Source organism: Ambystoma mexicanum, chromosome 4q (assembly GCF_040938575.1).
Source record: "Ambystoma mexicanum isolate Mex_15411 chromosome 4q, UKY_AmexF1_1, whole genome shotgun sequence".
NCBI lineage: Eukaryota > Metazoa > Chordata > Amphibia > Caudata > Ambystomatidae > Ambystoma > Ambystoma mexicanum.
In genome coordinates this window covers 25,283,250-25,295,987 of record NC_090928.1, presented here as the reverse complement: position 1 = coordinate 25,295,987, position 12,738 = coordinate 25,283,250, and the positions used below count along the sequence as shown (strand labels likewise).

At 49.6% G+C, this 12,738-nt stretch overlaps 1 protein-coding gene across 9 annotated transcripts in view; it reads right to left on the bottom strand.

Moving 5' to 3' along the window:
- EDARADD (EDAR associated via death domain) overlaps window positions 1-12,738 on the bottom strand; it is a 1,165,333-nt gene that overhangs the window by 563,334 nt on the left and 589,261 nt on the right. The gene's annotated exons all lie outside the window — the stretch shown is intronic.

Genomic DNA, 12,738 nt, shown 5'->3' with positions numbered 1-12,738 from the left:
CTTTAGCATTGTCATGTGAAGACATTTGTGTGACGTGACGTTGACAATGGTTAGTGGGAAGACATTGGCCCTCATTACAAGTTTGCCGGTCTGGTAACAACGGTACCAGTAAGCTTGCCGGTACCGTTGTTACCGGACTGGCAAACTATGCGTTCTGCTCACGGGTGCCTACCCGGCCGCCAGGTCTGACCTGGCGGGTATAGCGGCACCCGCGAGCAGACACTGTCGGTAGCACCGGCACCATTTTGAATGGTGCCGGTGCTACCAGCCTCCCCATTCCCATTGAGCCCTTTGGGGCTCAAAGGGAAAGGGGAGTAAAGGTTTCTGGCTCCGGGCAATAGGGAAATACAGGGTCTGCCAGGGTTGTAATGGCCCTGTATTTCCCCATTGCCAGGGGCTGGAAAAATTTGCAAGTTTGGCAGCAGCCTGCCGGTTTTACCGGCAAGACTACCGCCAAACTTGTAATGAGGGCCATTCACACTTAAGGGGTTGTTCTCCACCATGGCCCTTTTATCTTCTGATTGCAATTAAGGACTACCAGACTGTTTGGGACATGAGGGCTTTCATAAAAAGGGATTATGGCATGTACTGCAGATATCATGCCACCCTCAAAAACATTGTGAAACTGTGGCGAAGGGTGCAACCCAATCTCTTTCTCCCCTGTAAGCACACTCTCCTCACCTGAGCTGTCTGAGTTGTCGGTCTCTTGTAGTCGTCGTCGTGCAAGGTAGTCTCTCCCCTTCTTTAGATGGATATGCTTGTCACGGAGGGAAGCCACAGTTACTGATGTTTAAACAGCTGCCCCGTGACTCCTTTTCCGGAACCAAGCCAGAAATCAGGGAAAAACTCAAAAGGGAAAAAACCCTGTGGTGTAGCGTTGACCCTTCCAATCCAGATGACAGGACGATTGGTGATTGAAGCAATGGTGAGAGGCAAGCAGCCGAGTTCGTAGTATAGAATGTCCAAGAAGTCGAAGCCAAGGAGTATCAGTGTCAGGGAAGTCGGAAGCTCCTAGTGGCAGTTCGAAGATATGGCACTGGATCCAGGAAGAGGGAGAAGGTAAGCAGCAAGCACAGCTCAGAGGAGCCCAGCAGAAAGAGAGTACGGAAAAAACCCCAAAATCAAGAGAGAGAAGGAAAGAGAGAGAGAGAGAGAGAGAGAGAGAGAGAGAGAGAGAGAGAGAGAGAGAGGCGGATGTTGCCCGAAACAGAACCCGCCAGGAGATAAAGCACAGCAGCGTACCGCTCATAGCAGCGGTAGGAAAAATGAAGCGAAGAGTAGCGTTCCGAGGAAGACAGGAACACAGGAGAACAGGGAAACCCTCTGGCAGATCCAAAGCCTGGGATAAAGAGATCATCAGCAAAATGAGTGTTCACTGAACCCACTGTGAAAATAAAGATATTCACTTTCAGGGTGGCGACATTGGCCCAATCAAAGTAGAGTGGAAGGAATAGATGCACTGGTGTCTGTCTTTTTTAAATATTCCAAGTAATAATAGCCTCACATTTGTCTCTGGCAAAGTATTAACAGAGGGAAGGCAAAGCGTGGAAATAAAGTCCGCTTGTGAGCAATAAGTGTGTGACATATGGCAGTCTGTGTTGTGTCTGAAGATGCCTCCATATAGTTGTTTTTGGTGTTAATACTCAGTGATGTCATAAAGCAGGTACTGCAACAGCCAATCTTTATATTGAGTAGGACCACCACATCGTATGTCAGCCCTCTGTCCAACACAGGATTAAATGACCATGCAAGAGCTAAGAAAAACTAGCTGGGAACTAAATATGAACTAAAATCTACCCACTGCTTTGTTAGAAATAAAACTCTGGTTGCAGGGGAGACACTAACCCTGCTAACCTTGGCAGACCCTCCTTCCAAAGCATCTGGCCGTGTTGGGATGAGATGATATAACAATCGATTACAGACAGTAACTGTGAAATCATGCGTTAACTTTGAAATACACATGAATAAAATGCAACATTATTTGCAGGTACTTTAGCAAGCACTTCTCAGGACCGAAATGTATTATTGTCAATATGAAACGAGCTCAGATGAAATCATTTGTTATAACACAAACCAGTAGACATTATACTGAGAAAACATTCTCACTTTACAATAACCCCAGTCAAATATGGCACTTTTTTGCAATCATCCGCAAATGCACCCAGTATATGGCTTTAATACCAGGGTGAATTTCCAAACTGGAAAGCATTGCAAGGGATCCAGAGAAGCACAAGATTAAGTTTTAAAGTAAATGGAAGCACAGGTACTGGACGACTTTGCCATTCATGTTAATGTTCAAAAAGCAGCACTGGGGATTTGCCTAAAAACCCAGTTAATTTCCCGCTCACTGCTTCTTTGCTGAGCCCTCGGTAAGAGTTTTATGCAAAACATCAAATTACAGGCCTTATAGGGCTCAGAAGTCACCCCCAAACAACATATGTGAAAGGCCTCAGCTGACCTTGCTGGGATCAGAGTTCCCCTCTGTAAAATGTGATGTATTTGGGCAGCGTCCAATTCATGATGTTGCAGGGGCCAGCATTGTTTAGGAAGGCGTCAGAAATCCTTTCACACAAATGATAGCCTCCTTAGCAGGTTTCTGCCTGACCTGCACTCCCTTGACATTTGTTGGTTAATAAAAAGAGCCATGAGCACTGCTCTTGGTGTCAACATGATCGATTGCTCGAGATCAGCGGGCACCAAAGCAGGCATAACCCGGACAATTAATGCTCTAATAAACTACTTTAAAACGCTTTCATGTGAGTTAACTTACCTCGAGGCTAGAGGGTCTTCATCAGGTGGGAGTCCCAGGTTGGCTCCTTACTGCTAGTCATGCAACGAGAATGGACGACCCTTATCTTGGCTATGAGTCTGCAGGCCACTTCACATCCACTGCACCCTGCAACGCTCATAGACCCGCTCACAAATAAAATACCAAAACCCATTGGTCTCAAACAGCCAATGAATTTTGATTGTCTTTCTAAGACTGACACTGCACTGTTTGTGGAAAAGATTGTGCTAGCGGGCCATACCTCTGGCGCCCCGCCAGCATCTTATATGTGTTGAATGCTTGTGCTATCTGTGCAGAGCCCGATCAGCTCTGCTCAGAACACTAATGAAACTTAGCCTGGTACACGCCCCTGAAGCTGCACTCCATGCCGCCTGACTCTGTTCGTGCCAGGCTGGTGAGAATTATTTATTTAATTGTTGAAATTGTATTCCCCCACAGTCTGGTCTGGATTACTGTGCTGAAGGACTGCTGCGCAGATATTTTGCACACCAAGAACATTGCCGCTGTACTCTGGGGGAGGGTCTGGAGAAAATAGGAAATGATTTAGCTGACCAACTAGCCAAAGGTGGACCTCTCCAAGGGGAATACATTAATATGGAACATCCCCTCAGAGAAATACCAGTATCATCAGTGACTGAATCACAGACTCATACTGAAAGTGAGCTTTCTACTCTTCAATAAAGTAGAGGCACTGCAGATCTTGATTTAAAGGTCCAATCATTGGAAAATGTTAGCAATATCTACAATTTTCAGAAAACATTCCTCTATATGACCAGGAGTATCAGGGAAAGGAAGTCGAGTCTTAATGATGTTTCAGAAAATGTTTAAGGTTAAAGATGGACTTTTGGTAAGAAGTCACAGTCAGTGTGTAAAACCTACCTCATTTGAAAACATAATGTTAAATCATGCCCATGATGCAGTGACAGCTGGTCATTGGGGATTTATACAAAATAATGGCAATCCTACGTCAGGTTACTTATTGGCCAGACCTGCCTCAAGACTTACACATTAGTTAAAGAGCTGTCTGGTGTGTGCTCAGTTCCAAACTAGTTCTACCATTTATCAGGCTCCTCTACAAAAAAAGAGGAATGAAATTACCATGGTCTGATATGCAGTTAGAGTTCATTGGACCAGAGATTCGTTGTGCCCACAGCAACAAATATATGTTGCTTATTTATTAATAGGATTGAACATTTGGCATTTGGGCAATGGCATAGAACTGTGCCTTCATGGCATTAACCCCGGCTGGGGTGGTAGGCAGTGAGATGTGGTGTTACACTTGCCGCAGGAGGGCTTCAAGCACCTTGGCCAAAACTGCACAGAATGTGGGCTGTACCATGCCATGCATCATGGCCATGGAGTGCTGGGAGGTTCCAGTTCCAAGGAATTGTAGGACAGACAATAGCTTCAGCAGTGGGGCACAGCTGTCCAGATGTTGATCCTGCTCCCTATGTTGTCCTGTATTGTGGTGAGCAGCTCAGTTATGGTCTTCCTGTTGAAGCGGTACACAGTGACCAACTGACAGTCGGTGAGGGTCCAGGGTGAGGGCCTGACCCTGGGGATCAGTGCACGCCTTGCTTATGCTCTCCTCCTCCACCCCCCTGTACTCCATGTGTCCTGGCCTGGTTGTCCTGCCTCTCTACTTCCAGGCCAGGACACATGGAGTCAGGAGCAGCTGCCTGCCCCAGCTCAGAGTGGCTATTGGCAGCATGTTGTTGGAAACAGTATTAGGGGTAAGGGTGTGCCTTATGCAGCCCTCTGTAGTGGATTGGGGTCACCTGTGATTAATTTCTGACACCTGTCTTAATTTACCTCCAGCTGGAGGTAATTTTGTGGTGTTTTTGTCTGTATTAGCACCGGTTTTCGATGCTAATACCGTCGTACATGGACTTGTGATGCGGCTGTGATTGCAATTTGTGTTGCCGGCACATATACCACTGGCTGTAATAGTGCTGGCTGTAATATCAACGGCTGAATTTCCGGTCGGCAGTATTTGTGCCGCTCATAATCTGGCAGAGCGATATTGTTGCACTAATTCTGTTACCGCCACTTTTAGGGCTTACCGCCCAACTTGTGATGAGGCCTAGACTCAAAGGATTGAGTCCAACCATGATTTTCATTTTACCAAAAAGTGAGGAGTAAGATGTGAGAAATTTGTGGAGTCAAAAGGAAGTTGAACATGGTATCTAGGAGAGGGGTAGAGCAACATAAGGAACAGTCATGGGAATTCCAAAAAAGGTTTGTGGTGGATTCTGGACATAGGCAATGGTGGAACTTGTGATTACCATTCATTCAGATGGTTCTGAGATCTACCCCTACTTCAGCTACCGAAATGTTCCATTTTGAACTTGTAACTAGTAGAGAAAGGATATTACATCAACATCTGTTAATCTGAACATAGCAACAGAAGCTAATAAATGCCTTTCAATTATATGTAGAACATTTTTGAGAAAAAAAAATCAATGCTCATTTGCCTATGCTCAATGAAACCTGGAACAGTCTGTGGTAAATATGCGCACCTACCATGATCTGAATACCTCAAAAAGGGAAATTTGAATTTCTCCAATTTACAAAGGAACGAATTTAAGCAGCAGAAGTTCCTGCTTCCTATTGAAGGGACTTTGACATTATAGATTAAGGGGCCGATTCATGGAATTAATGTGCGCTGAAATTTTCAGCGCAAGCGCGCGAAAGCGTGCAAATCGCAGTGCCAGTGCGAAAATCGCAGTGAAACCCGCGCACAGCGATTCATGGAAGTCTGTGCGTGTGTAAACCCCAGGATGTGCGCCAAAATTCTGTGTGGCGCACGCTGGCGCACACGTCTCCAAACAGCGTGCGCTACACGCACAGCGAAATCGCACATAGCACGGCGCACACAACAAAAGTAGGAGGAACAGAGGGCGTGACATGCGGAATGGGGAACAACGCGTGAAAATGTGGGCATCACGGGGGAAGTACAGGAGGCAAATGCGCAGAACGCCCACACGCACGTTCAAAACACGTATTCATGGATTCGAACGGGGCTAACGCGTGCGCCAAAAAAGACGTGCTAATCCGGGAACACGTACGCCAGCAGGAAGCAGGCGTACGTGGACCCGCGCAGCATAAATGTGCGCGCAAACAACAAACAAGATCAGACGCCAGTATGAATATGCCGTTCCTAGAAGCAGTGGTCGTGTGATATCGCAGGAGGAGGAGGATAGTCAGGCCCAGAATTTTCACACCCAGAACCAGCCTTTTTGGGATGCCTGATGACCAGTTGTATGGGAGGTACAGGTGTCCACCTCACATAATACTCGACCTGGTCAGTGAGTGGGAGGATGACCTCACATCAACCACCCTGTGCTCTCAAGCACTCAGCCCCCTGGAGAAGGTCCTCAATGTACTGCACTTCTTGGCCACTGGATCATTTCAGCGGACAAGTGCTATAGTGGGGGGGGGGGTGTCACAGGCCACGCAGTCACGCTGCCTACACCAGGTCTTGGCCATCATGACTGCACGCCCATCCGTCCCCAGGCACATATACCTGCCCAGAACACCTGCAGAAAGGCAGTCTGCCGTCCAGGATTTCTACAAGGTGGCACAATTCCCCAAAGTCCTAGGTGCCATTGATTGCACCCATGTGGCTCTACGTCCCCCCAGGACATCCGAGCACATCTATAGAAACCGCAAGCACTGGCATTCCATCAACGTCCAGGTAGTATGTCATGCCAAGGGAATCACCACCTCAGTATATGCCAACTATCCAGGGTCCACCCACGACAGTTTCATTTACAGAATGTCAACCCTAAACCGGGACCTAGAAGCTGGGTGGCATGGCGATACATGGCTGCTCGGCGAGTATAAATGCCACAGCACATGCATGCATGTCAGATACTGAGTAATGTCACAACCCCAGTAATGATACCCATCACCACCTCCCCAGGGGACAGTGCCTACCCTCTGAGCACCCACATGATGACGCCAATTCGGAACCCCACTACGCCACCTGAGGTAAGATACAACACAGCCCACATTGCAACCTGGGGCATAGTGGAGCGCACATTCGGAGTGCTCAAGTCACGCTTTTGCTCCCTTGACCGTTCTGGCAGGCAGCTGTTATACGCTCCCCCAGTAGTGTGCAGGATCATAGTGGCAGCATGTGTCCTGCACAATGTTGCAACACGCCGGGGCCTGCCCGTGGACATGTTGGTGCCCCCACACCCCCAACCACATGCACGCCCACTGCGCATGGGAGGGGAAAGGGCACGGGGTGAGGCAGCCCGTACGCAGCTGGTGGCTAATTACTTCACCTAAAATCACACCCCTGTGGAGTGCACAGATCCCTGGCACATACCATCTGACAATCAATGATGATGACATAAGGGACAGTCAACTGTCACAACCATACCAGCCTGAGATTGGTCACCTGGAAGTGTTACATTGTGTGCATCCCTACCTACACAAACACCACCAATGCTGTGTCATCAAATACACACTTCTATGCTGCTAAATTCATTACCCCCTTGCAAAATACAACATGACAACAGTGCCATGTCACCCAACCCCTCCCCAGCACCGCCACCCAACACACCATGGCATGTCATGCTATGTGAGAGCAAACAAAGCAATCCCCAAAACATGACACAAGTGTCACAAAGTACAATGTCGCTAATGGAAACTGGCCACACACAAAATGCTCCCAGTAATGTAGAATTAACAACACACATGACCAAATACTAACAAACAATACAATGCAGCTACACAACCTCAAACATAGCATAAACATGACAGTACTAAGTTAAAGTAGTGGTATTCTTACAACCTGATTATGCCAGCACATCGACCACTTCCAACTGTACAGTGTTGCTGCCACGCAAATGTGCACTGCTTACAACATGAACTCCATCTCCAAAGTAGACGGCCTTGTGAAGACATGAGGAATGAACCTGCAAATTAGGAGGAAGACATGGATGCACAAGCACATATCAATACACCATGCAGTGTTACCTTGTACACAACAACAATATCCACTAGGAATGTATACACAGTATTGGCTACAGACTGCCCACACAGCTCATGGGAGTCCAACGTCACTGTGTAAGTCACTGTCACTTGGGCACACCCTTTGCAAGCCCATGGAAACGGGAAGCAGGAGGGGTGTGTGTCTCACGAACCCAAGCATCTAACCCAAACTCAGGACAAGCCTGCATGTGCCCAGCCGGAATACAGTGGATGCCCACGGGAGCCACACAAGGCAACACACTGTAAAAAATAATCAAAAACCAAAAATCAAAAATCAAAAATCAAAAATGGCCATGTGGGGGCCAGGGGGGGGCACCCAGGAGGTCCGAGGACAGGGTGCACACCAACTGCCACCTGTGTGGATGTTGGGAAAAAAAAACACCTGCATGGGCTATGCCAATGTGGGAGAACTGCTGCTGTCGCTCTCATCACCCTCTGCTGCTGCCACAGGAGGTGGTGGTGCTATGGGAGGCAGCCCACGCAAAGCCCTGGGATGGTCCTCCATGGCATCAAGCATGTGGGTGTGGAAGGTCTCGTTCTGGAGGATTATAGTGCGGAGATCCCCATGCACCACCTGACGTGATGCCCGGATCTCCTCCCGAGTTGCCTGCATCTCAGCTGAGAGCGAACGTGTGAGCCGCTCCAGCTGCTGTTCTGTCCTCAAGTTAGTGGAAGCCTCAAGGTCAACAAGAGTCTCCCTAAGGTGATGGAGTTCTACCCTCAGGGCTTCCCTGTGGCCCTGGAACTCTATTGATATCGATTGGCGTAGAGTCTCCAGTGCCGCCCGTCTGTCCCTGTTGGACGCCAACATGTCCTCCCTGTGTGATTGGCAAATGAAGTCTGTTGCCTGCTGTAGTTGCTCCATCTGCCTTTCAGGGGGGACAATGGAAGTGGCCACCCTCTCCATTGCTTGAGCCATCATCTCAACTGATGCTGCCTGTTGGGTTGCCATACCGTACATGGATTGTTCCCATGCGGTATTGCCTGGTGGCGTACGGCCACCGCGTCGGCGGGCACCACACCTGTTTGGGGCAAGGCGGTCTGCGCCTTGCTGTGCCAGCACTGCCTGAGGCTGCAGGACTGCATTCCTCCTCTGATCTGCTGGCCCAGGAACAGGATCAGATGTTGTGGAGTGTAACCCTGCCTCCGTAACCGCCAAAGGCGGACTTACCAACACTGACATCCCCATAGAGGGTTCTACCCCAGGTGCAGGTGGGTTGGACAGAACAGAATCCCTGCCAGAAACACTTACCTGCGACGGCACATAGGTCGCATCATCCGAATCAGCACCTGAATAGAGGTCTAGGGAGGTGCACCCAGAGGCACCCCTGGACAGAATGCTCTGCAGCAAGATTGGGTTCTCACCCACCACCACACCACGTCCCCCACTGGTGCCCAGTCGTGCCTGAGATCCCTCCTGGGTCTGCACCATCTCCTCAACCTCAACAGCATCAAGTGCGTCATCCCCTGCAAAAACATGAAAGACAAAAAATGGAAACAGGCATTAGCACCATAGCACACAAATAGGCCTGACGAGCTACAGAACCAGTACATGATTTACACATGTCCCACATGACTATAACCCTCCCATGCATGCACTGTCACTGAGTTGGAAGGGGAGTCAAAAGGCAGACACTGATGACACCAAGATGGAAGAGCAACACATTTACTGCATGCTGGGTAGCACTGCCATCACACATTGGTCTGTGAGTGGCATGTCCAATACACATACATGACACATGCCATCACACAGATGGCATGTCCCATAACCATGGTACATTCCACAAGTACATCCATATGTCAGTGAATGAATACTGTCAGCCATCCATGTGAGATGGACATGATGAGATGAAAAATGCTACATAGTGTGACAAAATAGGCATGTGCCACACTTTGCAACACATCCAGTGTACAAAAATACAGTGATTGCAGGCCGATGTACACATCAATGGTTGTGCACTTCAACATGACAGGAAACAACTATCATGTTCAACATTCAAACAGGCCCCAAAAATGTATGTGATCAGGCCAATACTCAATCAGCCTGAATGGTCAAATCATTCACCTAACAAGGTAACACATGTGGGCCAATGTGGGGTTCATCAATGACAGAAGCATGTCACAAATGTTACAATAGGGCTGAGGAATACGTAGCAAAAGTGGGACAATTGAAACAATCAGCCTGGACGAACACTGAAAAATACAAACAATGTTGTTGCAAGATGCCACTTCAAGGGCAACTGCCGTAATGTTGCGCTAAATTACTACTTTGGGCAGAAGGGATACTGTCACACCAAAATCCAAGGCCGCAGAATGTTTTGGATGAAGCACATGGGTGACCCATACCACTCAGGCACACACACCCTCACCTGGCACTCAATCAGAACCCGTCACCCAAACAACATACACATGCATTACACACACATGCATGGGCACTCACCGGACAATGCATCATAATCAGGTAGTTCTCCCACACCTTGGATCTGTTCCTCTATGATGAAGACCCCAGCAACAGACTCATGTTCAGTGAGTTTGTTGTCCTCTTGTGGAGACCTACCGGCAGTCACCAGAGTAGCGGCATGATTTGAGGCCAGCTTGTTCTTTGCTCTGCGTTTCAGGTCATTCCACCGCTTGTAGCAATCATCAGCTGTGTGCCTCACAAATCCAAGGGCACTTATGCGTTCAGCGATGATCTGCCAGTGTGCCTTACGTTGGCCAGTTGTGGTCTTGGACCCTGCAGTCACCAGCATTTCGTGGCTATGTGCCGACACATAGGCCACAAGTGCATCAAGTTCCGGATCATTAAAGCAAGGCTTCCTTGAGGTACCGGAGTGTGTAGCCGTGTCTGGGGTCTCAGCCTGTTGTGCCAGAGCACCCTTCTTCCTTTTCTTTAAAGGTGGAGCAGAGCCAGAGTGGCTTACGCTGCTCTGGTCAGTAGGGGCAGAATCACCGGTGGACTGGGTAGTAGGAGTGTGGGAATGCACAATGACCATAGGTCTTGATGCAGGTATTGGTTGCAGGGTGATGTTGGCAGGGGGAACGTCAGTTTGATGGACTTGTACTGACACTGTCCTGGCTGGGAGAGTCAGAGCTGGGGCGGATGGAGCTGCAGCTGCCCCTGCAGCCTCCCCACCCTGCATACTTGGGGCAGCAGATGACATAGCTGCCTCAGATCCACGAGGCTTGGTGACAACAACTTGCACCGCCACAGGTGGCCTAGACTTGCTGACCTGGAAGTCAACCAGGGAGTCATCCTGTGCCAAGTCAGGTGCCACAATGGGCTGGTCCAACAGGGGCTCAGCAGGGATGGTGTCAGCCACGTTTCCCTCAACCATGGGGGGCATGGGTGTCCCTGATTGTTCCTCCACACATGGGGGTATAGGGGCACCCTGCAAATCCCGGCCACGCCCCTACCACCACGCCCACCTTTTGAAGGTCGGCCACCTTTGGCTCCCTTACCGCTTGGTCGCCTCCCAACCATGGCACTGATGTTGTTGTGCGTATTGGAGTTGCAGTAAACTATTGTCCTGGGCAATTGGGGGTCAAAGGGGTAGGATACCAGATGGAACTCGTACCCTAGTGCTCTAACAAGGCTGTCTGTGACCCCTGGGGGAAGATGACGGGTCACGCAACGCACAGGCAGCCCAAAATCAAAAATTAATGTGCACGCAACCCCTCGTAGACCACGTGCATGAAAAAATGAACCCGCACTACACTGTGGCACCCAGAAACACAAAACTAAGTGTACGCGTAATACACGCAGCCTACAATGACCTCTGAAGGGGAACGCGATACACGGGACAAGCACAGTTGCTAAGTACGTGCGGAACTCACTGTGTGCCTGGAAAAAGAACGTGAAAAATACGCGCGTTGGCAACACCCCCGCCAAAAGACGAATTGTATGCTGTCTGAGGAGACAGGATAAAAGGAGAAGTGAACTCTGTTTGAGGAAACAGGCCCAACAAAAAATCAGAAAAGATATGTCAGAGGTAACAGGGAGTACGAACTAGAAACGCTGTGAAGTAATCGCGTGTGAACCGACAAGAAGTACAGATTTCACCGACTCGCTCTCCACGAAAAGCACGTAAAAGTAAATGGCGTCCTACACAGAGCTTTTAAACTGGCCCGCACGTACACATCAGATACGTGTGTACGCGGGCTCTTTTCTCCAATGACACGCGATGACACTCGGACGTGCAGTTTTTCCACGTGTGCTCTGTCATCACGTGCTATGAGGGAAGCGCCCACGCGCGTAATGTAACTTACGCGCTTACGCGCTAAGGGCCTTTGGTCCAATGGAATCGCGTGCGTGTGCTGATGCACTAACGCGCTAAGGCCCTTTCCTCGAATTACACGCTAACGTACAATTTTTTCACGTGCCAAATCACTCCGTATCAAACTGGCCACGCGAAAACACACGGAAGACCACGCTCCTGCCCAGAAGGCCGAATTACTGCCCCCCAGAGCCCCGAGCACGCTCCTACCTGCCATCTGCTGCTGCCTGACTGCCTGCTGCCCACGTGCCCTGCCATTTGCTGCCTGCACGTCAGCCAGGGGTGTAGTTGCTGTGACCACCCCTGCTGGAACCGAAGACTCCTGACTGGGATTCCATCGCTCCAAAGCCCAGCCCCAGGACCCAGTTGCCCACCCACTCCTGCCTCTGGGGTTGCCATGTCTGGCACAACACCATCTGGCAGCACTGGTAACCCCCAGCCAGAGAGGCAGAGGGCCACCAGCTTCACTGCCACCGAGGTTGGTGTACTGGTGGAGCAAGTCCTTGGGCAGTATGATGCCCTCTTTGGAAGTTTACGCGCCGACAATGAAGGACGGACCAGGATCTGGATGGACATCGTGACTGCCATCAACGCGGAGGGGTTGGCAGTCCGCGACTTACATCATGTCAAGAAGCGCTGGGAGGACTTCAGGTCCAGGACCCTCAACAAGGC